This window comes from Lepisosteus platostomus, chromosome 5 (assembly GCF_059453375.1).
Source record: "Lepisosteus platostomus isolate fLepPlt1 chromosome 5, fLepPlt1.hap1, whole genome shotgun sequence".
In the NCBI taxonomy this organism is placed as follows: domain Eukaryota; kingdom Metazoa; phylum Chordata; class Actinopteri; order Semionotiformes; family Lepisosteidae; genus Lepisosteus; species Lepisosteus platostomus.
Genome location: NC_142615.1, coordinates 9,217,591 through 9,245,559, shown reverse-complemented (window position 1 = coordinate 9,245,559; position 27,969 = coordinate 9,217,591). Strand labels below are relative to the sequence as shown.

At 43.7% G+C, this 27,969-nt stretch overlaps 7 non-coding genes across 7 annotated transcripts; 5 read left to right on the top strand and 2 right to left on the bottom strand.

The window, feature by feature from the left end:
* The first annotated feature begins 20,520 nt into the window (after positions 1-20,520).
* Positions 20,521-20,593, top strand: trnaf-gaa (transfer RNA phenylalanine (anticodon GAA)). Its single transcript has one exon. It is a non-coding gene; the product is annotated as a tRNA-Phe (tRNA).
* Positions 20,594-20,702: 109 nt separating this feature from the next.
* Positions 20,703-20,775, top strand: trnav-aac (transfer RNA valine (anticodon AAC)). The gene has a single exon. It is a non-coding gene; the product is annotated as a tRNA-Val (tRNA).
* A 574-nt stretch (positions 20,776-21,349) lies between these two features.
* trnah-gug (transfer RNA histidin (anticodon GUG)) lies at positions 21,350-21,421 on the bottom strand. The gene has a single exon. It is a non-coding gene; the product is annotated as a tRNA-His (tRNA).
* Positions 21,422-22,111: 690 nt separating this feature from the next.
* trnav-cac (transfer RNA valine (anticodon CAC)) lies at positions 22,112-22,184 on the top strand. Its single transcript has one exon. It is a non-coding gene; the product is annotated as a tRNA-Val (tRNA).
* Positions 22,185-22,805: 621 nt separating this feature from the next.
* trnad-guc (transfer RNA aspartic acid (anticodon GUC)) lies at positions 22,806-22,877 on the bottom strand. Its single transcript has one exon. It is a non-coding gene; the product is annotated as a tRNA-Asp (tRNA).
* Positions 22,878-23,899: 1,022 nt separating this feature from the next.
* trnaf-gaa (transfer RNA phenylalanine (anticodon GAA)) lies at positions 23,900-23,972 on the top strand. Its single transcript has one exon. It is a non-coding gene; the product is annotated as a tRNA-Phe (tRNA).
* A 109-nt stretch (positions 23,973-24,081) lies between these two features.
* On the top strand, positions 24,082-24,154 carry trnav-aac (transfer RNA valine (anticodon AAC)). Its single transcript has one exon. It is a non-coding gene; the product is annotated as a tRNA-Val (tRNA).
* The last annotated feature ends 3,815 nt before the right edge of the window (positions 24,155-27,969 follow it).

Below are 27,969 nucleotides of genomic sequence, written 5' to 3'. Positions count from 1 at the left end.
AAAAGAATCAACTTTGTGATTTACTGCTACAATTAATAATTGTCTCAGTAAATGCCCAAACCCTACAGAACTGGTGCCTTCAGAGAGCCACTATGATTACATATTTGGCGTCCCTGAACCGGTTTTCCCTACAGACCACTTGGCCACCCTGACAAGCACAAGCAAGCGGTGTGCTGAATGCACCAGTAGTTGACTAAACTGAGTTTCTTCCCTGAAATGATTTGCTTGCGAAGAGCCAAGTTGCCTTGAATGGATCTTGGAAATCAAATATACGGATGGATTGTTATTCGGTTGGGAGTTTTTAGGGGCGTATTATAAATTGAGTTGGTGAAAAGGCGCTTTTTGTTAGTCTGTCGGGAGGCTGCACAAGGTGTTTAGAGGGAGAACTTCTAAAAGGCAGGCTCTCTATGTTTAACATCAAGAAAGATTTTTTTTTTCTCAATGGAAATGCTCTTTGGCACTTTCAGCTTTACGTAGGGAACAACGTCTGCCGAGATAACTTTTGAGTCAGTGCAAATGGTAATGTGCCACCAAGTATATTTAATATTGGCTGTGGTAGCGAGCTGCTTTTGTTTGTGAAGCCTTTACTTCTTTAAGCTGAATCATCGGCAGGAGTAGCTTATTAAATCTTTGCTCATTGCGCTCCATCAGAAATACCTTATCCATGTTCAAAAGAGATCAGGGGATTTACTTCATGCTTTCACATGGCATACCTTACACGAAAGATTTAATTATGAGACTCAAAATATGCCTGTCTTTTCTTTTTTCGAGGACAAATGGATTATTGAGGTGTAAAGATGGGTTCAAAACCAAAATCATCTGCTATTGCTGCTGTTTCTTCAAATCCTTTAATTGATCATTGATATCGAGGAATAATATTATACAAATTGTGGTTTTCTGTGAATTGCCAATTTTATTGTAATTACATCTTCGTGTACAGATGTCTTGCATGTATCACAAGGTATTACAGATGCAGCAATTCAAAATGGGTGGGGTATTTCGCGGCATACCCCGGTGGGCGTGTCGCGGTGTCATGCAGTATCACGCGGTTAATTGCGTCATCCCGGAAACTATCCGGCGTCACCTTGTAAAACCGCCAGGGGGAGCTTAACCTCTCATGTACAGCATTTGAGCTTTTAATTTTGAATTGTATAACAGCATGTTAATCATCAGTCATTAAAATGTTGGTATATTTTATGAAAGCAAGATTGCTCAGTTGGACAAAAGTACACAACCTACCTTTATCAGAAATATTTATGCATCAAAACCTTTACCGAAGATATTACTAATAGTATTATTAATGGATGACTTTGGACAAGCTGTATACTCAAAGTATAATTTCATTAGCACATTTGTACAAGCACTTGGAATCTGTCCAAGCCATACTTTGTCAGGCATTTTGTTTTACTTCAACAGGCATAAAAACTCCCTTGCTTTTAACAGGGCGTTTCATAATTTCTAACTACGAAAATGATTTAAAATGCGACACTTATCATTCAACTAGAGCTCAAAATATCACATGGATACTCAAGAAGACAGCAAAGACTGTATTAAAAGATACTTGTATGTAGCAACGCTTTCTTTTCCGTATACCAGATTTTATGGAACCACTTCAGAGGGGTGTCAGCCAGTCAGATTCCAGGAATCGGTACTTTAAAGGAAAAATACACGCCGGTATTCCATTTCTCCCTAACGATTTTAAGCATCGAAGTATATAACTAGCATGTGAAATAGCGTGTAAAAAAGTGGTAGTTTTAAGCTTTTCTACTAATATAATATGGAATCACGTTTCTAAAGAATTTAATAACGATATGATTATATTTGTGTACTGCGACAGGGCTGTGTAGGGCTGTTTCGCCTCTCTCTTCATGCAACTTCCCTTGTAGCCTACTGGTCTACGTGCCCAATTATCAACTTACGGGTTGTGTGTTCAAATCCAGCTTGTGCAAACATTTCTTCTAAAAAACAGAATAGCGATATTATGGACAATCAATTGACTTTTATAATTCAAAATATCACAACATGATCGATTCTAAGTCATTTTTGATAACAATGAATAGTCACCTTCTTCCCTTCTGACAATGGTCCCTGTTTCTGCTTCCTGCTTCTAGTGTGTGTGTGTGCAATAGAGTAAATTTTTATAGAGAAATGCAGGCTGGACATTATGCGTTACAATATAAACATTTATATTGATTTAAATCCATCTGATTTAAATCGCAAACACGAGTTTAATTATATGTGTTTTTTAATCATAATCAGGCTAATGCAACATACATTGATACAGTATCTTTGTCTTCTAAGTATCTTAATAAACTTTCAGCATACCTTTCTACCCGTTTAGATTTATATTTCTTGGGATTTTGGGATCAAACGTGGAAGGATTAGATTGTAATCGTTTTTATTTTTCAAATATGAGATTGTATTTCTGAATGTTATGTTACACTTACAGTAGTTCACTGTTTTAAATACATCGAATTAAGAAAGTTATGTGTAGCACTTTAGATATTTTTTTCTGAACCAGGGAAAATCTGATCATGTTTCTCTATAACAATAATAAAAAACTTTATTTTACATATCACCTTTAAAAGTGGCATCTCAAAGCAAAAAAGTAGATGGGAAAAACAGTTAAAAGGGACCAAAGTAAATACCAGACAAACACAAACTTGTTTTTAATAAAATGCTTTTATTCATTCAGCAGAGAGTGAGAGGGACATCCAGCAGGGAGAGACACACACACCGGTTTCCATTGACAAAATTGATTTTTTCCAATTCCTCTTGTCTAACAGGAATGTTTTGTTCTGGACAGACTGTTAGACTAGAGGAAAAGAGCGCCTCCTTCTACGAAGCATTTCGTTGATCCGATCACTAATTCTTTTCCAGTCGCACGCAGTAAGGGTTGAGAATCTCCGATTCACCATGCTACTAATGGTTTCCCGGAGATTGCAAGGCAAGGCAGTTTTGCCTCTGGACCCATCGAAATTTACAGACGTGGTCCACCCCCAGTAAATTTCAAAAGTCACAAGATTTCGAAACACGAGGGCGGCGTAGCGGTCGACTCTTGCTTTCCCGTCTATGGCGATGCATTGCAAGTACAACCCCCCCTCCATCTCCTGAGTGATGGGTAAAAGTTGGATATCTGGGAGAATTATTCGTCCCACTGGCGTCTGTGAATTCCGCTCTGTAAATGGTGCTTCCTGGGGGGAGATAGACGGCGGGGACAGCATCAACAAATTCCTGCGCGGTGGTGAGCGGAGAGGCTGGGATGGAGTGTCCTGAGGCGGTGTGTGCTCTGCGGGGGGCAGAGCTTCCGCCAGGCATTGCAACCTGCGCGGCGGGGAGAGGCACTTTTCGGGAGACAGCTGCTCAACTGTTTGACTGCTGGAACATACTGTCTCCTTCCTCTGCATTTTCAGGAGTGTCTCTAGCCTCCCAATCCTCCCCAGTAATGCGTCGTACTGCTCCCGCTGCTGCCGAAAAGTCTCCACACAAGTGCTGCTTCTACAGGTTGGCACCCTGGCCAGTGGCCGAGAGCAGAGACCCACGGCCTGTGGCAAAATAACATAATTCATGTAAGAAATAAAGTCACACAGTAGTATTCATCAGTCGCGGAACAGAAGTCAAAATAAACTTTTCTTTTTTTCCGTCTTACCGCTTTCTTTTTTACTGTCCTGGTGGTAGATTTCGAAGATCGTTTCGCCCGTGCAGTGTTTTCTTGAAGAACAGGCTACGAAGAAATAATTATAATTGAATTTAAAATTCAAAACGGCAATAATACCTTATAATATGCGCTGAAATCGCGTATTTCAGATGAAGTCTGCTGTATTTGCTTACCCTTCGCTCTTTGGAAGCTGGGGCAGCAGAAGCACCCCGTCTCTTCCCGTAAAAGGTCTTGGTCTCCATATTGTACTATGGTCGCTGTAGTGCAGGTTCGCAGTTTTTTTTGTGATGGGAGCTCACCCAATCCCTTGGTGTATTTATGCTATATTCACATGTACGGCTAGAATGTTCATTGTCTTCCAATGAAAGGTGGGTGCCTTTTGCCGAAGTCGGGAGACATTAGAGGCTTGCCACACCCGGACTGTTAAACCAACGCATTAGCACGTCAAAGCCCATTGAGGACCCGGGCGCAATAGTTGTTTTGTCCCTTGATTTACTGATGTGCATTAATTAAATCTTGTCAGTCAGGTCTTTTTTTCTCTATTTGAATTGTCGTTTACACATGCACGACTTTAAAAGCTAGCAAGACAGGTTTCGATTCACATTAGCTGGCGAGCCTTGTTAACAAAAAAACAAATAATAATGTAACATGCCACTGTTTGTTCATGAACAAAGTTATACTGAGATTTCCTTAGATACGCAATTAAAAAATAAATAAATAAAAATTTGAATCCCCTGCGGAACACATTCCATAAGAATCAGCACTTTAGATCTTTTTTTCTGAACCAGGGAAAATCTGATCATGTTTCTCTATAACAATAATAAAAAACTTTATTTTACATATCACCTTTAAAAGTGGCGTCTCAAAGCAATACTGTAGACCGTAAAAACAGTTAAAAGGGACCAAGGTAAATACCAGACAATCGCAAACGCGTTTTCAATAAAATTATTTTATTCATTCAGCAGAGAGTGACAGGGACATCCAGCAGAGAGAGACACACACACTGGTTTTCATTGACAAAATTGTTTTTTTTCAATTCCTCTTGTCTAACAGGAATGTTTTGTTTGTGGACAGACTGTTAGACTAGAGGAAAAGAGCGCCTCCTTCTACGAAGTGCTAGTTTAGTACTATAAAATACTATTAAAATCTGTAATCTTTCCACTTGTACTGTGAGTCATCGGAAAGTTTCTGCTTTGTGTAAGGATGGTATCGAAAAGCAATCTTAAGTGGTGAGAAAGCTGTGCTCAATGTATTTAAGGGACTTAAAAGTAAAAGGAGATGCTTCATATTACTTGACTAATTTTAAAAACTAAGTTATAAATGCAGACGCTCCCTCGGTGCCGCGCCGGGTGTAAATATCAAAATATACATACCCAACACTGATTGTACCCATCTGTCATGCAAATAAAACACCTTGAATTGAATTGAATTGAGGGAGAGAGGGGGGAAGGGGGAGAGAGATAACTAGGACTCAAGGCAAATAAGATACAATCCACAGGCATTCACAACAGCAACATATGAAACGTTTGCACGTATAGTTAAGTTATTACTTGGTTTTCAAAGTGCAATGAAATACAATATTGTTGTTGTTGCTGTTCTGGTTGTTTTTATCCTGTAAAGCGTTTTGAGAAGCCACCTTTAAAGGCGATATATACTGTAAAACCGCTAATTCTTATGGAATGTGTTCCGCAGGGGATTCAAATTTTTATTTAAAAGTAAAATCACCTTTAAAATTGGTAGTACCTTTTTTAGTACTATATTTTTGTATTATATTCCCTATTAATCAAACTCTAAGAGTATGTATCGGCTTGTCAGTCAGGTCTTTTTTCTCTATTTCAATTGTCGTTTACACATGCACGACTTTAAAAAGCTAGCAAGACAGGTTTCAATTCACATTAGCTGGCGAGCCTTGTTAACAAAAAAACTAATAATAATGTAACATGCCACTGTTTGTTCATGAACAAAGTTATACTGAGATTTCCTTAGACAGCGATTAAAAAATAAACGTTTCATATGTTGCTGTTGTGAATGCCTGTGGAGTGTATCTTATTAAGCTCTAAATTGCATTTTGAGCGCGGTTTTTGACTTTTTTTAAATTGCATTTTGGGCGCGGACAGCACATACAAGGGTTAATGAACTGCACCAAGAAATTTAAAATAGTATTCTTTAGGTGTGAGGGTAGGAGTGGACCACAGCAGGCATAATCAGCAAACCAGGAAAACAAAGAACAGGACAGGTGAAATGTGTATCCAGAAAGCGAATGATCAGAAAAAGGAAATGGTGTTACGCCCAGGTTTTCGACCCAATTGTTTTAACTTGCTAATGCATCAGACACATTTCCTTGCGTATTGTGTTTTAAATAAAATAGGAGTGTCTTTCCCTGGCATTAGCTCATCGGTATGGTGTAAGTTTTATCTGTACCATACCATACAGTATATAGGTACAGAATTCAAGCTGCACCACTGTATCGCTTTGGTAAGGGGACGGACAATGACTAAAATCACGAAGACTCTCTCACACCAAATAATGAAGATGAAAAGAAACGGGAAGTCAACACGGGACATTGTACAGCAGTTGGCTTCGATGGACATCTTCGTTTCTGAAAGCACAGTGAGATGGCATTATAAAGGGGAGAGGAGGCAAAGAGAATCTAAACCGAGGACGATTCAAAGGTAAATAAATTTTTAAAAATACCTTTCTTGCATGTAAATACAACTACGCACATTATTTTTAAAGCTAACTGCTGATCTCTTTTTTTTCAAGTCTTATTGTGCGAGCTATCGACAAACTGACTGATGAAAATGATGAGCTACCGGCGATGCAAGTCCAAAGACGGCTATGGGCTGACCTCGGTGCGAACATTAGCCCGACATCGATAAAAAGAGTACGCAGGAGGCTTGGATGGAGATACAGAAAAACCAACACAAGCCCCATGATAAGGCAAAAAAACAAAGGAAAGACTCAAGCAAGCGCTCCAATGGATTGAACAGGGGGAGGCATTTCAGGATGTACTTTTCACCGACGAAACAACAGTGGCTCTGGAACAGTTTTCAACAATGGCATTTTGCAAAAAGGGGAGATATGTGGACAAGCCAAAGCCCAAACATCCACTGAAGGTTCACGTCTGGGGGGGTATATCTAGAAGAGGCCCGGGACCACTTCTTATTTTCGAAGGAATTATGGACCGTGTATTCTTCGAGGAAGTTGTGGTCACACAGCATGCTGCCCCATATATCAGGGAGCAGTTTGGATCAAGGCACCGTCTCTTTCAAGACAACGATCCGAAACACACAGCAGCAAGGGCGAGGCTTATAGCAGAAGGAGTGAACTGGGTGAAAACTCCAGCCGAATCCCCAGATCTAAATCTGATAGAGATGGTTTGGCATTCGTTGAAAGACTACGTTCGGAAAACTGCTAAGCCCGTCACAAAGCAGGAACTGATCAATGCAATCTATAAATTCTGGGAGGAAGAACTGACCGAACAAAATTGTAAAAATTTTATTAACAGGCTGTTTCGTGTTCTTCCTAGGATTGTTGACCGGGGCGGGGGACATTCGGGAATGTAAGTCTGAGAAAGACAGTCTCACGTTTGTGGACAGTCTGTCCACAAACAAAACATTCCTGTTAGACAAGAGGAATTGAAAAAAAACAAATTTTGTCAAATACTTTTTTTGAATCCCCGGCGGAACACATTCCATAAGAATCAACGCTTTACTTCGCGCTCTACAACCCTTACTTCGTGCGACTGGAAAAGAATTCGTGATCGGATCAACGAAATGCTTCGTAGAAGGAGGCGCTCTTTTCCTCTAGTCTAACAGTCTGTCCACAAACAAAACATTCCTGTTAGACAAGAGGAATTGAAAAAAAAACATTTTTGTCAATGGAAACCGGTGTGTGTGTCTCTCTGCTGGATGTCCCTCTCACTCTCTGCTGAATGAATAAAAGCATTTTATTAAAAACGCGTTTGTGTTTGTCTGGTATTTACTTTGGTCCCTTTTAACTGTTTTTTTGATCTACTGTATTGCTTTGAGATGCCACTTTTAAAGGTGATATGTAAAATAAAGTTTTTATTATTGTTATAGAGAAACATGATCAGATTTTCCCTGCTTCAGAAAAAAAATCTAAAGTGCTACACATAACTTTCTTAATTCGATGTATTTAAAGCAGTGAACTACTGTAGGTGTAACATAACATTCAGAAATACAATCGAGAATAGTTTTGTGGTGTTTGTTTAGATGAAACGTTCCTAAAACGTATAACGTAACAAAATTAAAGACGATTAAAATCTGTAATCTTTCCACTTGTACTGTATGTCATCGGAAAGTTTCTGCTTTGTGTAAGGATGGTATCAAAAAGCAATCTTAAGTGGTGAGTAAGCTGTGCTCAATGTATTTAAGGGACTTAAAAGTAAAAAGGAGATGCTTCATATTGCTTGACTAATTTTAAAAACTAAGTTATAAATGCAGACGCTCCCTCGGTACTAGTATTTTAGTACTTAGTACTAAAGTACTAAGTATTTATTTTAGTACTAAAAATAAGATACACTCTACAGACATTCACAACGGCGACTGTCAGAAGATAGGACACAGCGGCTCAGGCACCCGCTGAATGGAAAAGGGGCACTTTAATGTTCTGTATGGCTAATACTAAAGCCAATACTAATATTCAATACTTTAATATTCTTTTCTGTATGTTTAACAATAGTGGGTACTGGCCTTAATCGTCCCTGCTCCCGTTGTTAGGTGTTAATGTGTTGTTAAGTATGAATTTGTACCTGTTTCCCTGAGGTCTGGCTTTTTTTCTGGAAAACCATAACTCTGGTCTTGTCCAGATTGACTGTTGGCGCCCAGGTCTGACAGTGCTGCTCCAGCAGTGCCAGGTTCTGGCGCAGCCTCTGTTCTGTGGGCGACACCGGGACCAGGTCGTTTGCAAAGAGCAGGAACTCGATTTCCATAATTAATGCAGATCAGTAAATCAAGGGACAAAACAATTATTGCGCCCGGCTCCTCAATGGGCTTTGACGTGCTAATGCGTTGGTTTAACAGTCCGGGTGTGGCAAGCCTCTAATGTCTCCAGACTTCGGCAAGAGGCACCCGCCTTTCATTGGAAGACAATGAACATTCTAGCCGTACATGTGAATATAGCATAAATACACAAAGGGATTGGGTGAGCTCCCATCACAAAAAAAACTGCGAACCTGCACTACAGCGACCACAGTACAGTATGGAGACCAAGACCTTTTACGGGAAGAGACGGGGTGCTTCTGCCGCCCCAGCTTCCAAAGAGCGAAGGGTCAGCAAATACAGCAGACTTCATCTGAAATACGTGATTACAGCGTATATTACAAGGTATTATTGCTGTTTTGAATTTTAAATTCAATTATAATTATTTCTTCGTAGCCTGTTCTTCAAGAAAACACCGCACGGGCGAAACGATCTACCACCAGGACAGTAAAAAAGAAAGCGGTAAGACGGAAAAAAAGAAAAGTTTATTTTGACTTCTGTTCCGCGACTGATGAATACTACTGTGTGACTATTTCTTACATGAATTATGTTATTTTGCCACAGGCCGTGGGTCTCTGCTCTCGGCCACTGGCCAGGGTGCCAACCTGTAGAAGCAGCACCCGTGTGGAGACATTTCGGCAGCAGCGGGAGCAGTACGATGCATTACTGGGGAGGACTGGGAGGCTAGAGACACTCCTGAAAATGCAGAGGAAGGAGACAGTATGTTCCAGCAGTCAAACAGTTGAGCAGCTGTCTCCCGAAAAGTGCCTCTCCCCGCCGCGCAGGTTGCAATGCCTGGCGGAAGCTCTGCCCCCCGCAGAGCACACACCGCCTCAGGACACTCCATCCCGGCCTCTCCGTTCACCACCGCATGGGAATTGGTTGATGCTGTCCCCGCCGTCTATCTCCCCCCAGGAAGCACAGCGGAATTCACAGACGCCAGTGGGACGAATAATTCTCCCAGATGTCCAACTGCTACCCATCACTCAGGAGATGGAGGGGGGGTTGTACTTGCAGTGCATCGGCATAGACGGGAAAGCAAGAGCCGACCGCTACGCCGCCCTCATGTTTCGAAATCTTGTGACTTTTGAAATTTACTGGGGGTGGACCACGTCTGTAAATTTCGATGGGTCCAGAGGCAAAAGTGCCTTGCCTTGCAATCTCCGGGAAACCATTAGTAGCATGGTGAATCGGAGATTCTCAACCCTTACTTTGTGCGACTGGAAAATAATTCGTGATCGGATCAACGAAATGCTTCGTAGAAGGAGGTGCTCTTTTCCTCTCGTCTAACAGTCTGTCCACAAACAAAACATTCCTGTTAGACAAGAGGAATGTAAAAAAACAATTACTTTTGTCAATGGAAACCTGTGTGTGTGTGTCTCTCTCTGCTGGATGTCCCTCTCACTCTCTGCTGAATGAATAAAAGCATTTTTATTAAAAACGCGTTTGCGTTTGTCTGGTATTTACTTTGGTCCCTTTTAACTGTTTTTCCCCATCTACTTTTTTGCTTTGAGATGCCACTTTTAAAGGTGATATGTAAAATAATGTATTTTATTATTGTTATAGAGAAACATGATCAGATTTTCCCTGGTTCAGAAAAAAAGATCTAAAGTGCTACATCTAACTTTCTTAATTCGATGTATTTAAAGCAGTGAACTACTGTAGATGTAACATAACATTCAGAAATACAATCGAGAATAGTTTTGTGGTGTTTGTTTAGATGAAACGTTCCTAAAACGTATAACGTAACAAAATTAAAGACGATTAAAATCTGTAATCTTTCCACTTGTACTGTATGTCATCGGAAAGTTTCTGCTTTGTGTAAGGATGGTATCAAAAAGCAATCTTAAGTGGTGAGAAAGCTGTGCTCAATGTATTTAAGGGACTTAAAAGTAAAAGGAGATGCTTCATATTGCTTGACTAAATTTTAAAAACTAAGTTATAAATGCAGATGCTCCCTCGGTGCCACGCCGGGTGTAAAGATCAAAATATACATTCGTCCCGGGCAGAGGCCGAAGAGTGCCCGGCTGGGGTGCGCGGGGAAGAGCAGGACAGGAGTGAAAGTGGTCAGGGTGGGGTTTAGGAAGGCGTACAGTCTGGGCAGGTATAGATTACACTTTTCTAAAACGTATTTGAAAAATAAAAACGATTACAATCTAATCCTTCCACGTTTGATCCCAAAATCCCAAGAAAAATAAATCTAAATGGGTAGAAAGCTATGCTGAAAGTTTATTAAGATACTTAGAAGACAAAGATACTGTATCAATTTATGTTGCATTAGTCTGATTATGATTAAAAAAACACATATAATTAAACATGCGTTTGCGATTTAAATCAAAACACGATTTAAATAAATATAAATGTTTATATTGTAACGCATACTCTCCAGCCTCCATTTCTCTATAAAAATTTACTCTATTACACACACACACACACAATAGAAGCAGGAAGCAGAAGCAGGGACCGTTGTCAGAAGGGAAGAAGGTGACTATTCATTGTTATCAAAAATGACTTAGAATCGATCGTTGTGATATTTTGAAATATAAAAGTCAATTGATTGTCCATAATATTGCTATTCTATTTTTTCAAAGAAATGTTTGTTAAAAGAAAAGTCCAGCACCAGCTGGATTTGAACACACAACCCGTGAGTTGGTCATCGGGCACGTAGACCAGTGGGCTACAAGGGAAGTCGCATGAAGAGAGAGGCGAAACAGCCCTACACAGCCCTGTCGCAGTACACGACTATAATCATATCGTTATTAATTTCTTGAGATACGCGATTCCATATTATATTCCCTTTAAATCGAATTCTAAAAGTATGCTTGTTGACTCCGGTATCACGTTAGTTAAAGACTTCGATGCTTAAAATGTTTAGTGAGAAATGGAATACTGGTGTGTATGTTTTCTTTAAAGTACCGAGACCAGCCATATACTGTATGTTTAAGTTCAAAAATTAATATCGTTTATGGCCTTCACACGCGTTGCAGTATGCTCCTATTCTTTTTATGCTCAGGCACTAAGATTTCCCTTCAGTGGTAAAATTCCATATAAATATTCAATACTTAAAGGGCACAGTTAAGACATTAAATATACATATACATACTGTATACAGTACAGTTTGCATACGGTAATATGTTTAGGTTCCTAAATCAATCTCTTTTATGAGCATGTGAAAGGCATGGTGAATTGATTCTCAAAAATTACTGTACTTTGCATGATTGGAAACAAATGCATGATTGCGAAATGCTGTGGTGTTACTTTTACAAAGAGGGTCAATGAAAAAAAGAATGTTGACCAGGGCAATACTTTGAGTTTACACTTACAGCTCGTCCAAGGTCATTCATTATTACTACTATTAGTAATATCTTCGTTAAAGACTTTGATGGCGACAGCTCAAACATGAGAGGTTGAGCTTTATTAGCTCCACCTTGCGGAAATTCCGGATACTATAATTTTGCTTGCCGTATTATAGGAGAATTTACGGTAACTCGCGGTAGACTGCGTACAGCGTACCGGAAAATAATGCGGTATCGCCCACGCATTTTGAATGGCTGCATCTGTATGTTCCAGCAGTCAAACACTAGGGTGTCAGCCGTCTCCAAACAGACCTTCATCTCCTGAAAAGTGCCCCTCCCTGCCACACAGGTTGCTGTACCTGGTGCAATGCGTATCTCCATACAACCCTCCACCCCCAGCAGAGCACACCCCTTCAGGACACTCCATCCTGTCCTCTCTGCTCACCACCACTAATGAATTGGCTGGTGCCGTCCCCACTGTCTCTCTCCCCTCAGGAAGCACCATCTACACAGCAGAACTCACAGATGCCACGTACAGTTCTCCCAGATGTCCACCTTTTGCCCATCAGTCAAGAGAAGGAGGGATTGAATGTGCAGTGTGTCGGCACAGAGGGGACAGCCAGAGCCGACCGCTACGCCACTCTTCTGTTTAGCAATTTTGGGACTGGGGGTGAACCACATCCATAAATTTTGACTGGTCCAGAGGCAAAAGGGCTTTGCATTCTCCAGGAAAACATAGGTATGTTGAATTGGAGATTCTCAGAACTTACTTTGTATGATTGGAAACCGATACATGATAGGATAAACAAAATGCTTCAAAGAAAGAGGTGCTATTTCTCTCTGGTTTTAGTCTGTGCAGCAATAAAACAATCAGATTAAACAAGAGAGAGTGCGACATTACTTTTCGTCAATGAAAAAATAGTCTTTTCATGTTTATTTAAGTGTCCTTCTTTCATTTGGATTGCATTAAACAACTCGGGAGTTATTGTTATGATTACTCTATTATCGAATCCTCAACTCGTTCACTTTTTGTTATTTTGGGAACATTTTGACATGTTGCTTTTAGCCGTCGATTCTGTTGAATTCACTCAGTTTGTAATGTAGGGTAAGTTAAACTTTGATACAGGACAAATGTATTTCCCACAAGCTGTACTGTAGTAGCATTAAAAATATACAACATGACACTGTATGCATGTGGCACATCTTTGTTCAACTTAAGAAAAAACAGGACATTTGATTGCTGGTTGCGTTATGTTACAGGCCAACAATGACACCAGAAAACTGAAAGTTCCTTCCCCTCCCCAAGTAGAACTGTCTAATCTGCATAAACACAGTGGGGTGTAACACCTAGCCTAGACTTTGTGAGAAGTATGGAGCTGCGTTGCATTAAAATGGCTGCAATGGAATATACATAGTAGGCAAGAGTTAATTTCAAGCTGAAAAGAAAAGACTCAACATGTCCCATTAAAATCAGAAATTTTCTTACAAGTGTAAATCCAACTATTTTCTAATTGCTTTATCCAGGACAGGTAACAGTTTCACTAATATTATTTGGTAACTTTTTACGATTGTCAGACTTCAGAATGCTTCAACTGATGCTTAAAGATATGACATAATGCGTACTGTGTTAAAGAGCTATTGAGCACAGAACATCTTTACACTTGTGAAAAGATTTGCACGTGCAGTTTATTCTTATCTGTGTGAAAACAGGAAATATCGATGGAGTTTCAGAAAGTAAACAGAGGTATAGAACACCATATCTAAGATGTTTAATAAATTGAAGTTTGTGAAAACAGTGACAAATCACCCGCAAACAAAATACAATTTTAAAATACAAGCAGTTTGAAATTATTAGTTGTTATTAATAAATCACTTAACTTTGAACATCTTGTGATATTTAGAAATAGCAACAAATCAATATATTTTACTATTTTAGTTTTTCAAAGAAATGTTTTTGTTAAAGGAAAACTCATGCCAGGAGCTGGGTTCAAACAAAGCTATAGCTGAAAAGGGCAGGCAAAATGTTTAAGTAATCATGGGTGAATGAGACAAATTGATGCAGATGTTTAGAAAGAAAGTGGACTATGGTAATATTTTGAGCTTACAGCCTATCCAATATTATTCTTTATTAATCTTTCATATCACATTAAAATGAATGTTTTTTTTAAATGTAAGAGAATACACAACGCGTGTCCTCTAACACTTCAGTGTACTTTTTAATCAGTTTAATTTTTATCAATGTTATACAAAGCTTAAAATTATTAAATTGTATATACCGTTTAGACTGTTAAAGTCTGTAATTGACAAAAGATTGTCCCTCAGTATTGACAGGGATTCAAAACCAAACATTTTCTAGCAACACTGCAAATGCTGCACATGAGACATTAAGCTTTCATAGCTCCGCCTGGCGGTTTTACAAGATATTTCACCCTACTTTGATACATCATGCGATATCCTACAGTTCTTTGCAGAACAAGCACTGCTATTTACTGCACATTTTGAATGGTTGGATCTGTAGTTCTACTCAGTTTGGTGTATTCTTGATAAACCAAACTGGTGCCCTCCCTCCAACTCACCATTCCTCCCTTATGGTAGTGTATGCAGAGAAACCCATGTATATAAACCCACAGGGTCAATTGCAATGGACATCCCAAGTTAAAACACAGCCGCGTGCTAAGTTAGTACGGTACATTCTGGAGATCATCTCCCGCTCCGAGTTCAATTGCAGCAAAAACATGTGGAACAAAGATGGAGCTCAGCTCAACTTGTGCTTAATCCGGTTCCAAGGGCTTGGCCTTGTTGAACTAATTAGCCCGAACTGGAGAGGACTGTACATCAGAACACTTCTGATTAGTAGAATAATACATAGGCCACATTAATATACAATTACTTTTCTGTTTCTTCTTTATATTCAAGCTAAATTTCCTGACAAATCAGTTAGTTTTTAATTTAAGAATTGCATTTAGGCTACAATTCACCTGATGAGGCTACGTCATTATTAAATGAGATACCCAATTGTAATTAGTCATGAAACAAATGAGAACCGCAGCTGTGCATTTGAAATTAAACACTACTGTATTATTGCAGCATTAATTTTGTTTAACACTCCAGATGAATAAGTGGACACATCGTTATAGCTAAATCATTACAAAACACACCGACTAATAACCAGTAAAGTTAAGTTTAATTTTTAACAGAACTGGAAATTAAACTTGTGCAAAAAAAACAAAACAATTGTTCCTCTGACCTAAGCATTTTTTTTAAGGCAATACATTTCTTTAGCAGGGTGTGCCTTGTGCTTACTTTTCAGAACTTTGATTTTCTCCCTCTCCTGTATCAGTAGGACCGTACATTTCAAATTAAGTTATTTTTTAGTCAGTTCCAATGTCTTCCTTTCAGTTCAGCTCAACTTGTGCTTAATAAACATTTGGAACCAAGTTGGAGCTCAGCTCATCTTGTGCTTAATCCAGTTCACAGGGCTCAGCATTGTTGTTGTACTATTTAGCCCGAATTGCAAGGGACTGTGCATCAGAACATTGCATCTGATAAGTAGGTTAATTCATAGACCACGCTAATTACTTTGTCTCTTGTTTAAAATTAGTCAGGAAATTTAGTTTAAATATAGTTTTAAAATGTAAGAATTGCATTGAGGCTACAATTCACCAAATGAGGGATACTCAATTGCAATAAGTCACAAAACAAATGAGAACTGCAGCTGTGGGCTTGAGACAGGACACTACTGTATTAATTTGACATTAATTTATTTTTAACAGAACTTTACTGAAAATTAAACTTATAAAACTACCTGAGCAAATAAATACAACAATTATTGTTCGTCTGACCTTCTCAGAATCAGTTCCAGCATCTTCCTTTCAAAGTGGGGAAGTGCTTGCTGGCGTGTTGTTTTGCTAACTCATGCTTATCCTTTATAACGGTATCTTCTGACACCTGTGCACAATCCAACAACATTACAAGACCAGCACTATAACAGGAGTCATAAAAACACAAGAAGCCACATTGAACGAGCTTTCAGAATTGTAAAACAACGCTTTGCTTCTCTGTCATTTGGTTTGCATACCAGTCCATCAAGAGCTAGCACAACCCTGGCTGTTTCAACACAGTCATTGGATCACAGCCACAGGACAGAAAAGGGACTGTAAACCATCATAAATCACTTAAAATGCCGAGTTTTTTCCTTTAACATGCTTGGGTGCCACCTATTTCCTCCTCATCCCTGCTTTCCTCTGATAACCACAAATACTGAGACCCATCACTAAAATATTTAACAAATCTATCCAGTTGACTCCTCAATTTTATAAAACACATTAAAGGCTCACGCTACATTTATATAAATAATAGCTTAGGTTCTGTTCTCTTCACTCCCTAGCACCTCAAACTTCACAGCTACTAGTAATGATTAACATTCAACATAATAAGTAAATGTCACTTTTGTAAATACCCACATTAAATCAACTTCATCATGAATAAATGTGGTATGAGTGTTAAGCAATTTTAATTAAATATTACAATGTTTCCAAGCGACGGATGCATAAATTCAGTACGTGGTAACGATATTATTTCCACTATATTCTGGAGCCTTCTAATGCAATTCATCGTTACACCAAGTATGGTACTAAGTTGCTCAAGCCATATTAAGAGGTGGTTTAAAATAATTCACTAGTTTAGTCACTTCTAGAGGGCAACAACTATTACTCTGTGTTCGTTGTAATTGAGAACAGGTTTAGTACGGTGCTGTGGACTAAGCACAGCAGCAACGTTCGTTGCAATTGGACTTAAAGTGGAGCACAACTTCAGACCACAGCTGCGTACTAAACACGGGTTGAACGCCTGTTAGTACTTCACTTTCAGTTTGTTGCAATTAACCCCTAGACTTTGCACTACGAAGGTGTAAATCAAGCTCAAGCAGAGACAACCCATTAATGGCTTTCATAACTTCCATTAGTCTCCACCTCTGTCTTCCCTAACTCATTCTTGATCTTCCTAAACTAGGCGTTTAACTGAAATTCAGCCCAATGATACTGTTTAGTCTGAGAAAAAAAAAATATAATAAGCGCTATTCCTGACAGCCTGAAAAGAAACACAGATTCCTATAGCCTCAACTGAGCAAAAGAGTCCGTTTCTGCACCTTCTGAAGTATTATTTAAAAAAAAAACTCCAGCACTGGCTGGAGAGGCTGTGGGTGTCCGGGCTCAGCGGTTATATAGGACAGGACTCAGCGCGCAGCAGGTGTGACTCATTGCTCTGCGCTGCCCGTGAGGAATGCGCGTCTCCTCCCTCCACACGCCACCGCCTCGCTAAACCGCCTTCATACTCCCCAGCGGCAATAACATCTCCATTTATTAAATTTATTCTTCCATCTTAACCCAGAAACCTCCTGGGACGTTTCTGTGAACCGGTAAAGCTCTCTCTGTTGGTGGTCACAAGTAGAAACAATGCACGAGCTGAAAGCAGGAAGTCAAAGCACTCCTCCCTCACTGTATATCTGGGTCCAGACTTCCGAAAACTCCTAAAAGTGAATTCCCAGAAAGCCATATTAAAGTCTCCCATCCGTTCGTTTCAAATACATAAATTAGATGAGTTTGGGTACTTTTCTGATGTATTTTAATTGTTTGGCACTGTACCTTGTTAAATATGTTACAAGCAAAGTTTATCAACTTCATGCGAGGTTTTGCGTGGATACAAAAACATTATATGATATCTATAACACACGTGAAGAGTGAATCTGAATTAAACAGAATGCCTCGCTGCACCAGAATTGTTATTTGCGTATTTTAAAAATACATCTGGTGCATCTGAAGACAGAATAAAACCCATAACTGTAAAAGGACGACAGACCATTAAACTGTCTGGTGATATTGCTGCATGGGGCGCAAGATCACAATAGAACACGTTATTGTAAAAAAATGTTTACATTCGTGAATGAGTATTTTTTTTTAATTATACCAAATGTCCGTTAAATAATGAATTACGTTTATCAGACCATAAACACTATTATATGAAAAAGAAAAACATTTACTATATATGCATTTAACTTGCTTTTTTAAAAAACATGACAATACGGTAGATGAAAATTGTTGTTCAGCGCTCTTGTATTAAATATACTCTACCAGCCTTTTAAGTCATGTGTCAGAAATAAAGTGTATAAAATTCGCTAAATCAAACAAAACACAAGCGCTACGAAAAAGAAAAAATGTGTTTATCCTGCAATTTTATCTTGCTGAAACGTTTTTTTTTTCTGTGGCACTAACGGGCTAACGGTTAGGATTCCTGGTTTCCTGATTACATAGAAATGTGTCTCTCTTGTCCTACGGTGTCCAAATGATCAGTTCAGTGTAGAAAAGAGCAGCGTAAAACACCGGGGTAAAGTTAGCTTGAAGTTCGAAAACGATTTTGCCACGCCTGTAGCGTTTTCACGAAACCTATTAGAATCGCGAGAATACTTGCTTTGTGCATAAAATACATTGTGAATGCTTTCTCAGCCTTTACTTTTTCGTTTATATTACATTTTTTGGACCAAGCACGAATATTCTTTTGTCCATATCTTCGCAACGGAAGCACAGAACGCTTTCAAACCAAATGCATTTTAAAGACCACGACGTGGATATTTCCACAGCCTCTACATCAAAGTATCAGTGAGCTAATTATCTTTTTTTTAAACCCCCGAGAAATACTGTTCAATACGGCTTCATGCGAAAAACCCGTATATGACCATAGGAAGCATAACAGCGCAGTCTCCAATTACCCAGACTGTAAGCACGGGAATAAAGCTTTGTCTGAATTCTGAAACCCTTCCTTTACGTCCTGTTTTCATTCAGGTAAGAGTCAACTACATGCACAATACTACTGACAGCAGGAAGATTAAAATATTCTTTACTCAGCAGCTTATTAAAAACAGCTCCCATGATGTTCAAACCGATTTTTTACACAGAACACTGACACAGCTTTGTGTTCTGAATCTCTTTTTCTCGTGTGTTTATTTAATGTGGCACAATGTACTGGGATAGGGGTATTCTGTTCACAAACCAATAGCATTTAAACCACAGCACCCACAATGCTGCAAGTAAGTGTTTTACACACTAAGCAGAGAGCGATGTCTTCCTCGTTAGTATAGTGGCAAGTGTAACGCTGCTCTGTAGAGGTGAAAAGGATCCGATGCAGATGCAGGAGTCGCAGGGAGGTAAGTAAACGTACCGAGCAAATCCAGGAGCTGAGTCGTAGTCCGAAGGCGAAGGTAAGTCGAGATCCGGTAAAGGCACTGGTGGCGAACAATCCAAAACGTGAGACAGAATCGTAGTCGAAAAGAGAGCTACAGGGTCAAATCCAAAACAGCCAATGATAGCAAACAATCCAAGGGGCGAGACGAGATCCGAAGTCCGAAGGCAAAAGGTGCAGGCAGAATTCCAGGAAGGCAAAAGAGGGGTAAGAACGCTAGGCTGAGCAACAAGTAGAGAACTCAATACCGAGCAACGGGAATCAGGTACGAATGGTATAAATAACCCGGCGTGCCGCACGGTAGAGCAATTGCAGGTGTGTTAACTCGTGCGGCGGCGCTTGTTAGTAGTTATCCACTGCTGGTGCTGATTGGCTCGCTTACGTGATGATCTCCGCTGGCTGGTGGTCGTGACAGCAAGTATCCCCACCTGTCACGCGGGAGACCAGGGTACATCAGGACATGCATTGAAGTGAAAGCAAGATGCGCTGCGACATCCACTGTGCAGATCCCGCCACACTAAGAGGTGAGTGGGTCAGTTCGATCACAGCGCTAGGCGAATCCCCAAACATTGTGCGTGGCAACAAACGAAACGGGCCTGTTTCCGCCCGGTTTCGATCCGGGGAAATCGGGCCCAGTAGTGGCGGGATCTGTACAGTGCATGTCGCAGCGCTTCAATGTGCTTCCTGATGTCCTACCCCAAGAACAGAAAAGACAGCGTCCGAAACAACAACAGCTCAGGTCTCTGCACTGGAGCTAAGCTGCCCCCATCTCCTCTGCTCTGCTCTGTGGCTCCTGCGGAGTGGAGTCCTGCCTGGAGCCGTGTTTGCAGGCGGCGGCTCCCCGCGCTCTGTCTGTGCGTGGTGTCCAAGAGCTCCTGGGAGGAAGAGAGAGCCCTCCCACTCGGGGGCTTTTCCACGGTCTGTGTGAGGAGGGGCGGGTGTGTCCAGTAGCTTATCGAGCGGAAGCCTGGGGCGGCGGAGAGCTGTGATCGTGCAGACCTTGAGGTGTCACCTCTTTGTCTGCTTTCCCGCCCCCCCTCCGCCCAAGCTCTGCTCCAAAGTAGCCCGGCAACCCCTCACACCTGCACGTGTCACAACCTAAGGTGCGGTCATGAGACACCCATGGGGTGTCGTTCTGTTCTTGCTAATTGTTTCCTGCCCGTCGCAGGCAGGAGTCCATGCGAGGAAGATGCGCTGGACAGAGCTCAGAGGGCGCAGCTGGGTGGCTTTCCTTCTGAGTGACGTTCCTGCAACACTCTCCCGCTACTCTTGGTGCGCTCATGCCACAACACAGGAAGGCTGGAGCAGGTGGCTGTGGGCTTTGCGCACCGCCGAAATAGCTCAGTTGGGAGAGCGTTAGACTGAAGATCTAAAGGTCCCTGGTTCGATCCCGGGTTTCGGCATTTTGTTTCATCGCGCCCTTTGTTCCTCTCTCCAGCGCCACCTGCCTAAAGTGACGCGTCCCTTTCTCAGCCCGAAACGCAAGCGAGACACCAGCAGCAGTCCCTACAGGTTTCCGTAGTGTAGCGGCTATCACGTTCGCCTAACACGCGAAAGGTCCCCGGTTCGAGACCGGGCGGAAACAGCCTCATTTTGCACGCTCCTGTACTTCACAGAGGTCTTGAGCGACCGGTCATTTGTTCCCAATGTATTTCCGGTGCCTTCGTGCACTCTTGTACCAAACGCACGTTCCTTCTGTACGCGGAGCCGATCATTTGCAATTGGGCTGTGCCGACAGACCAGGTCGAGCTCTGTCGGCTCAAAAGCAGCGCAGGACCTGCAAGAACAACAGAATGATTAGCATCCAGCGGGGGCCTCTTAGTGAGCCCAAGAGCTCATCAAGAATCGGCTCCAGCAACAGGGCTGGGCGCATTGTTCCATTCTCCGCCCACTCTCGGTGTAAACAAGTCCCTCCTGGTCTCTGCTTGAAATGCACTTTCCTGCGTTTGCTTTGGTGTAACTGGCTTCCCCTGCATGGGCGAATGTGAAGAAGATCCTTAGTAAGTCATTGAAGAAAACCGAGAAGAGGTCGGAGTGGCCTCTGTCGTTCATCAACGATCCAGTCAGGCAGTACTCCTCTGTAAAGCGCCGTTCGTTCACATCGATTGGCTTTTATTTGCCTTCATTCGTGCGAGTAGTAAAAGCAGACGCCCCTATTCTGCCGTGACCCGGATTCGAACCGGGGTTGTTGCGGCCACAACGCAAAGTACTGACCACTATACGATCACAGCGAGTTACCGAGACACACGCGGCAGGGCGGAAAGGGCTGTGCTCTCTTCGTGTGACATAATTCGGAAAAGTCCTGACGTTGCATTTCAACTGAGCCCCAGTATACATCGACCGACACTCTGAGTGACAACTCTCTTGCGTGTTTTCTCATATTTATGTAGTTTGCTTGCATGATGCCGGGAACAGCATGGTTGTTCGCTGCCATATAGTCTAGCGGTTAGGGTTCCTGGTTTTCACCCAGGCGGTTCGACTCGGTTTTGCCTCCTGCTTTCCAAAAGATCAGCACCGTGTACGAAAGAGCCGCATTAAAACTACTCGAACGTGCAAAACGTGCGAGAAGAGGGGGCGCTTGTTTCCAACCGAAACTTCTCGCGTGTGAGACGAGCTGATCATCGCTGTGGGAGGGTTACTCTGGTAGACAGGGCTGACCTTCGGCAATAGGATTTATAGTCTCCAAGATGATATTTGCACTTTCTGGAGAGGCGATTTTCTCCACTTCAGTAGCCCGATTTCGTCGATTGCGTGGAGAGGGCTGTAGAATGTGGCGCCGCCTTTCCTGCTCCGTCCATGACAGGCGTGCTGGTCTCTGGAGAGAGAGCACGGTCCATCAGCGCACTCCAATAAAGGCACTGGAAGCAGCTAAATCGCATTGGCGAAGCTCAGCGCTGGGCCGCTGGGCACGTCTTACCACCGTTTCCGTAGTGTAGTGGTTATCACGTTCGCCTCACACGCGAAAGGTCCCCGGTTCGAAACCGGGCGGAAACAGACATCTTTTGTCGCCAGGCACAAAAGGGGATTGGGGATTCGCCTAGCGCTGTGATCGAACAGACCCACTGGACCCACCTCTTAGTGTGGCGGGATCTGCACAGTGCATGTCACAGCGCATCCTGCTTTCACTTCAAGGCGCGTCCTGATGCACCCCAGTCTCCCGCGTGACAGGTGGGGACAGGTGACAGGTCCTATACTAACGAGGAAGACATCGCTCTCTCCGACCCCCGGCATCGTGTCCCGACCCACCGTGCTGGAAGCCGACGCGTGCTGTGATTCCTTTACGGAGCAGAAATGACAACCGAGGAGCCGAGAGATCTTTTCAGCATTTCGGGTCTGAACGGAAAACACAAACGACCAACTCGGAATGACTTGCCTTTGACGCTTCTCAAAGCGTTCCTTGTGCATCGAACAGACCCACTCACCTCTTAGTGTGGCAGGATCTGCACAGTGCATGTCGCAGCGCTTCCTGCTTTCACTTCAATGTGCTTCCTGATGTCGAGTCGACTGCCGTGCGGAGGCTCTGAAAGCGAGAGCAATGAAAAGGTGCACGACGCTGTGAAAGAAAACAGAGAAGTGAAAGGCAGTCATTTCTCTAAGGAGGTGAAAGAAAAGCTACTCCCCGTCGGGGAATCGAACCCCGGTCTCCCGCGTGACAGGCGGGGATACTTGCCACTATACTAACGAGGAAGACATCGCTCTCTCCGACCCCCGGCATCGTGTCCCGACCCACCGTGCTGGAAGCCGACGCGTGCTGTGATTCCTTTACGGAGCAGAAATGACAACCGAGGAGCCGAGAGATCATTTCAGCATTTCGCGTCTGAACGGAAAACACAAACGACCAACTCGGAATGACTTGCCTTTGACGCTTTTCAAAGCGTTTTGTGCACGACGACTGCGCCGCCTAGCAGATACAAATGGGTTGTACAACTTTGAACTAGCAAATGGAAGAGGGCTAAGCAACCTCTCTTTTAGCCCAGGTTTGATCTGTCTCCCAGAATCACCAGGGCGCGCACACACACACACCCGTGCCGTTGAAGTGCTCTGCTTCATTTCTAAGGGCAACTCAACATTCACTCCTACCCCGAGTGCAGAAAAGACAGCATCCACAGCAACAACAGCTCAGGTCTCTGCACAGGAGCTAAGCTGCCCTCATCTCCTCTGCTCTGCGGCTCCTGCGGAGTGGAGTCCCGCCTGGAGCCGTGTTTGCAGGCGGCGGCTCCCCGCGCCCTGTATGTGCGTCGTGTCCAAGAGCTCCTGGGAGGAAGAGAGAGCCCTCCCACTCGGGGGCTTTTCCACGGTCTGTGTGAGGAGGGGCGGGTGTGTCCAGTAGCTTATCGAGCGGAAGCCTGGGGCGGCGGAGAGCTGTGATCGTGCAGACCTTGAGGTGTCACCTCTTTGTCTGCTTTCCCGTCCCCCCTCCGCCCAAGCTCTGCTCCAAAGTAGCCCGGCAACCCCTCACACCTGCACGTGTCACAACCTAAGGTGCGGTCATGAGACACCCATGGGGTGTCGTTCTGTTCTTGCTAATTGTTTCCTGCCCGTCGCAGGCAGGAGTCCATGCGAGGAAGATGCGCTGGACAGAGCTCAGAGGGCGCAGCTGGGTGGCTTTCCTTCTGAGTGACGTTCCTGCAACACTCTCCCGCTACTCTTGGTGCGCTCATGCCACAACACAGGAAGGCTGGAGCAGGTGGCTGCAGGCTTTGTGCACCGCCGAAATAGCTCAGTTGGGAGAGCGTTAGACTGAACATCTAAAGGTCCCTGGTTCGATCCCGGGTTTCGGCATTTTGTTTCATCGCGCCCTTTGTTCCTCTCTCCAGCGCCACCTGCCTAAAGTGACGCGTCCCTTTCTCAGCCCGAAACGCAAGCGAGACACCAGCAGCAGTCCCTACAGGTTTCCGTAGTGTAGCGGCTATCACGTTCGCCTAACACGCGAAAGGTCCCCGGTTCGAGACCGGGCGGAAACAGCCTCATTTTGCACGCTCCTGTACTTCACAGAGGTCTTGAGCGACCGGTCATTTGTTCCCAATGTATTTCCGGTGCCTTCGTGCACTCTTGTACCAAACGCACGTTCCTTCTGTACGCGGAGCCGATCATTTGCAATTGGGCTGTGCCGACAGACCAGGTCGAGCTCTGTCGGCTCAAAAGCAGCGCAGGACCTGCAAGAACAACAGAAAGATTAGCATCCAGCGGGGGCCTCTTAGTGAGCCCAAGAGCTCATCAAGAATCGGCTCCAGCAACAGGGCTGGGCGCATTGTTCCATTCTCCGCCCACTCTCGGTGTAAACAAGTCCCTCCTGGTCTCTGCTTGAAATGCACTTTCCTGCGTTTGCTTTGGTGTAACTGGCTTCCCCTGCATGGGCGAATGTGAAGAAGATCCTTAGTAAGTCATTGAAGAAAACCGAGAAGAGGTCGGAGTGGCCTCTGTCGTTCATCAACGATCCAGTCAGGCAGTACTCCTCTGTAAAGCGCCGTTCGTTCACATCGATTGGCTTTTTTTTGCCTTCATTCGTGCGAGTAGTAAAAGCAGACGCCCCTATTCTACCGTGACCCGGATTCGAACCGGGGTTGTTGCGGCCACAACGCAAAGTACTGACCACTATACGATCACAGCGAGTTACCGAGACACACGCGGCAGGGCGGAAAGGGCTGTGCTCTCTTCGTGTGACATAATTCGGAAAAGTCCTGACGTTGCATTTCAACTGAGCCCCAGTATACACCGACCCTTCGACACTCTGAGTGACAACTCTCTTGCGTGTTAGTAGTATAAAGCGACACCTTTCGTCAAACTTTTGACAGGTACCACGCCCCCTTTTCCATCCAATGGTCGTCCGCGGTGTTTGGTTGTCCCGCCCCCCAGCCATCCAATGGCGTGTTGTTATTTGTGCATGTCCCGCCCCCTCAGGAGCCAATGGTGTGGTTCGGAACCCCCACCGGCCGGTCGCCCCGGCGCCTCGGGGTCCCAAAGCCCCCAGCCGGCGCATCCCTGGGTGTGTGCGAGTGTGTATTGGTTCGGAATGGGGAGCATGTCTGCCGCGGGGTTGAGTGCGCTCTATTATAACCCTAGGAAATCGGGCAGTTACGGCGGCGCAGGGGGTCTGTTGCGGGCCGCGAGATCCCGGGGTGTGCGCGGCGCCAGCCGTGGCCGGGTGGTCGAGTGGCTGTCCGGCCAGGCTGCTTATACGCTGCACAAGCCGGCGCAAGTACGTTTTAAGAGAAACAGGACGCTGGTGTCCGAAATGGACTGGCAGTGGCAGGCCGACTTGGTGGACATGAGAGAACACCACGCGTTCAACGACGGTTTCTGTTACATTTTAATGTGTATAGACATGCTGTCTAAATACGCTTGGGCCGTGCCGCTGAAAACCAAGACTGGTGGGGCCGTGACAGGCGCTTTCCGAAATATACTGCAAGAGGGGCGTGCTCCTAAAAAGCTACAAACGGACGAGGGTAAAGAATTTCTTAACAGGACCTTCCAAAATTTTCTCAAACGTGAGAATATTGAACATTTCAATACGGCCAGCGATGTGAAGGCTAGTGTGGTCGAGAGGTTTAACAGAACTATTAAAACAAAAATGTGGAGGTACCCGACACACAAAAACACCTTTCGTTATATCGACGTCCTTTCAGATCTTATTTACGCTTATAACCATAGTTACCACACGACTATTAAACGAACCCCGGCTTCTGTTACGCCCGACAACTCCCTTGAGGTGTGGAGAACGGTCTATGACGCGCACTTTAAGAGAAAACCGTCAAAGTTTTCATTTAATGTGGGTGATCGCGTGCGGGTGTCCAAAATAAAGGGAGTGTTTGAGAAGGGATATGAACAGACCTTCACAGATGAAATTTTCATTGTCAAAGAGCGGTCCGCGGCTCTGAGACCCTATTACAAACTGCAGGACTACGCAGGCGACGATATTAAGGGTTCCTTCTATGCCGAAGAGCTACAGAAGATAAACCCGGATGTTGAGAACGTCTACCGCATCCAAACGATTTTAGCAACCAGGGGTCGTGGCAAAAACAAACAGCTTTTGGTAAAGTGGCGTGGCTGGAGCGATAAATTCAATAGTTGGGTGAAGGCTTCTGAGGTCCGAGACATATAGAGGTGGTGAAAAATGAACCCCAATGGTTTCTATGTGACGCTGGCCAGTAATTCATCCTCAAAGATGTTTCCAAAGAACACTAACGCCTGCTTCACAGAGCATCTGGCAAAGGCGATTGACCTGGACGGGGGCTGGGAAGTGGGCCTGGTCGAACTACACTATCCGAATACAGTAAACACTTTTGATGAAGACGAAGTTTTTCTGTTCATCAGCGAGGAGCTCAAGACTATCTGGACCTGTACCTTACCGAGAGGGTACTACGGCAACATCGAGCAGCTCTTGCATGAAATGAAACGGGCTGCTGAAAAATACAAGTTATCGGCTGTAAGTCTTAAATACAACCCCATTAGCCGGTCGGTAAGGATTGTTAGTGATAAACGGTTTGTTATGCAGCTGCGTAATCGCCTAGCGCGGATGTTGGGTTTCAATTCGGGTGTAGCGGGTGTAAAATCACCGCACCCCGTCGATATGACTGGCGGATTTAACACCATGTATATATACACCGATATCATAGAACACCAGTTAGTAGGCGACGTCTACGCACCGCTTTTGCGGTGCCCTTCAGAGGCGTGGATGGTGAATTCGTCACAGTATTGTACGACAAACCCCATTATGTGCCGGTGAGCATCGACCATTTTAACAACATCACTATTGAAATAAAGACGGATCAAAACGAACACGTGTCATTTGCATTTGGAAAGGTCATCGTCAAGCTGCATTTCAGACCTGTGAAAGCGTCAAACATCTAAAAGGATGACGGTCATCAAGAGCTAGGGGATCCTTCTCTGTATACGCACTACTACAAACAACAGGCTGGTTATGGATTACCAGGATTTTCAGGGCTACCAGTTCAGTACGGCGCTGGTATCGGGGGTATTTTCAGAGCGCTATTTAGAAAAGCCGTGCCTTTTCTGAAACGCTGGTTTGAAATAGCTAAGCCGCACATGGCATCGGCAGCTAAAAACATCGCCAAAGACGTGGTCGGCAACGTTACAAGCGCGGTCATGTCTAAGGTGGCTGCACATCAGCAGGAAGGTTCGGGTCTAGCATACATCCGCAGGGGTGTCAGTAGAAAAAGACAGACGTCATCATCCCACCGTCGGGGGCCGCCGAAACCTGATAAAAGAACGGCTAAGCGCAGACAGGCAACTCATAGAAGCTTCAGGTCGACCAAGAAGAGCGTGACACACCGCAATCAACGCGACACGAAACGAGACATATTTTAAACATGGCTTTTGTTCACGGCGGGTCTGCAGAATGCGCCAAGTCGGAGCTGGACATATTTCAATTAGTACCTACCCAAACAAGCGTCGAGAAAAGCTTTTACATAGAAGTTCCACCCCTCACGGCCCTCACGGAAAACGCACCTCTGGAGTTCTACGTCGCAGGCAACGGTGAAGATTATTTAGATTTAAACAACACACTGCTCTATTTGACCTGTAAAATAACGGAAGCAGACGGTCGGGACATTGATGCGGCAGCCCGTGTGAGCCTGGTGAACTACCCCATCGCTGCCATCTTCAGCCAGGTTGACATCACCGTAGGAGACCGATTGATCAGCCAGAGCAACAACTGCTATCCTTACAGAGCCTTTATAGAGTCGGTCCTGAACTACAGTGAAGAGACGCTGAAGACGCAGTATTCAACAGGTCTCTTTTACAAAGACACAGCCGGGGA